The sequence below is a fragment of the Pleurodeles waltl genome, chromosome 10, assembly GCF_031143425.1.
Source record: "Pleurodeles waltl isolate 20211129_DDA chromosome 10, aPleWal1.hap1.20221129, whole genome shotgun sequence".
NCBI lineage: Eukaryota > Metazoa > Chordata > Amphibia > Caudata > Salamandridae > Pleurodeles > Pleurodeles waltl.
Genome location: NC_090449.1, coordinates 177,264,205 through 177,267,179, shown reverse-complemented (window position 1 = coordinate 177,267,179; position 2,975 = coordinate 177,264,205).

The window sequence follows — 2,975 nt, the reverse complement described above, 5'->3', positions numbered from 1 at the left end:
CCATGGCGGTCTTTGCCCTGTTCAGCGGTCTTCACCATGGCGGTCTTTGCCCTGTTCAGCGGTGCTTTGCCATTGAGGTTCATCAGTGTTCAGCGGTGCTTTGCCATGGCGGTCTTTGCCCTGTTCAGCGGTCTTCACCATGGCGGTCTTTGCCCTGTTCAGCGGTGCTTTGCCATTGAGGTTCATGACTGTTCAGCGGTGCTTTGCCATGGCGGTCTTTGCCCTGTTCAGCGGTGCTTTGCCATTGAGGCTCATGACTGTTCAGCAGTGCTTTACCATGGCGGTCCTGATACTGACATTGGTGTGTGGCATGACGATCTCTACACTGGGCATTGGTGTGTGGCATGACGTTCCATCATTGGCCAGCGGGGCTGTGGCATCCTGTCCCCTCCTGGGCTGTGACTCTGGCGGTGGTCTCTGGACCAGTGACGATACTTGGGCCCTCCTGGGCTGTGACTCTGGCGGTGGTCTCTGGACCAGTGACGATACTTGGGCCCTCCTGGGCTGTGACTCTGGCGGTGGTCTCTGGACCAGTGACGATACTTGTGCCCTCCTGGGCTGTGACTCTGGCGGTGGTCTCTGGACCAGTGACGATACTTGTGCCCTCCTGGGCTGTGACTCTGGCGGTGGTCTCTGGACCAGTGACAATACTTGTGCCCTCCTGGGCTGTGACTCTGGCGGTGGTCTCTGGACCAGTGACGATGGTGCTGGCGGTTGTGTCTGGACCACCGGAAAAGATGGCGCACTTCTCCGCCGTGACACTCACAACAGGCTGGGCAGACTTCCTCTGGACCTTCCCCACCTTTTTTGGAGTTACAGCTGACTCACCAATCGCCTTCGATCCCATTTCACTTGTTGTCCCACCAGGAGTCTTGACACGGTCCCGTCGTCCACTCTCCAATTTTGGAGTCTTTACAGGGGGTGGGCTGCCAGTGCCTTGGCTCCGGGTCCTACTGCCTGCCCTAGTGGACGGTGCACTCCAAAAACCTGGAACACGCACCACAGGTACTGGAGGCTTTTTGGCTGAGGCGCTACGACGGGGCTGATGAATTGGAGGGGGGGGTGGGGGCAAAAAGGTCAATTTGACAGAGGGACAGTTTCTGACAGACACTGGGATGGGGAGCTGGAGGGGGTCTGGGAGTGGAGGAAGAGGAGGTGGTTGTAGGAGGTGTCACTTTAGCTGTTTTGGGTGCAGGTGCAGGTACTGGAGGCTGTCGTGAGGTGGATGGATGTTGGGTGACTGATTGCCGGCGTTTGGGTACTTTGGGAGGGGGCGTCACAGACACACTGGGAGAGGACACAGGGGACGTTTAAATGGCAGTGGAGGTGATGAGTGCAGGTGAGCGGCTTGTGGTGCTGGGTGTCCTGGTGCGAGTCGTAGTGCCTGTAGATGTGGTGCTTGCAGGTGTGTGTGTAGACGAGACTGGGAGGGAGGAGGGAGAAGAAGAGGAGGGGGACACAGTGGAGATAGTGGATGTTGCTGTATCCGTATGTGTGTGATGCTTGTGTGAGTGCCTGTGGTGTGTGTGGTGCCTATGTTTGCTTGAGCTACTTGTGTGTGTTGACTTGTGTGCATGCTGGTCTGTAGGTGTGCTTGGGATGGGCTGGGGTACAGGGGATTGGGTCTGGGTGGAGGAAGTTGGAGGGGGGAGGCTAGACACAGGGACAATGGCTGCCATCAGGCTGAGGCCAGAGATTGCAGGGTTCGCTGAAGGACAGCCTGACCAGAATGAATGCCCTCCAGGAATGCATTACCGTGTTGCAACTCTCGCTCTACACTCTGGATGGCATTCACAATGGTAGACTGCCCAACAGTGAGTGACCTGAGGAGGTCAATGGCCTCCTCACTGAGGGCAGCAGGGGTGACTGGGGCAGGGCCTGAGGTGCCTGGGGCGAAGATGATGCCCACCCTCCTGGGTGAGCGGGCACGGGGCGAACGCTGAGGGGCTGCTGGGAGGGCGGTGCTGGTAGGGGAGGTGGCGGCTGTACCTGTAGAAGTGGGGGGCACAGATGGTGCCGCCACCACAAGGGAACTCCCATCGTCGGACGAGTCCGTGTCGCAGGTTGCTGATCCGGTGGCCGATGTGAAGCTCCCCTCGCCCTCCGTCCCACTGGTGCATTCAGAGTCTGTGGTGTGGCCCTCCATGGCCATGTGGGATGCAGCTCCCTCGTGCTCCGGTGCCACTGTACCTCCGCCTGGTGATGCTGATGTACAAAAGGACAGAGAGAGCAGATAAAGGGGGGAGACAGAAGTAAGAGAGTTTTAGTGCATGGCATACCGCTACCATTGGCGGACAAGACAGACGCAGCAGCCCCATGCATTACGCCGTGCTCCTGGCCTCTGCACATGCAATTTCTGGGATATGGCCTACATGGCAAAGGTGGACATCTGCGCACATGGATGCCACAGGGGCAGCTATACCTCAACTTGGCACTCTTCTGAGGTGGGGTAGAGTGCCACATGGCCTACATTACGGAGGGGCCTTGCCTACAGAATTCCCCCTGGCCTAGGGACACCCACAGCCCACCTCCCCCACCCAGACCCCTCCACTGCACGCAAAGTTCGCAGAATGAGGTTGTACTCACCCCCTTGTGTCTGCTGTGATGTCCTCAAGCGCCCATCCAACTCCGGGTAGGCCACTGCCAGGATCCGGAACATCAGGGGGGTCATGTTGCGACGGGCACCCCTCCCACGTTGGGAGGCCATCCCCAGCTGAGCCTCCGCCGTCTTCTTGCTGCAGCGGCGAATGTCCTCCCATCTCTTCCGGCAGTGAGTGCCCCGTCTCTGGTGGGCCCCCAGGTTCCGGACCTCCTTGGCGATGGCACGCCAAATGTCCCTCTTCTGGTAGGCGCTGACCTACATGACATGCACAAGGGAAGAGGAACAGTCATTACCAACTGCACCATCATTGTGAGTGGCCACCTCCCTACTCTGACCATGTGGCCCATTTATTCCCATTCTTTACTGTAGTATG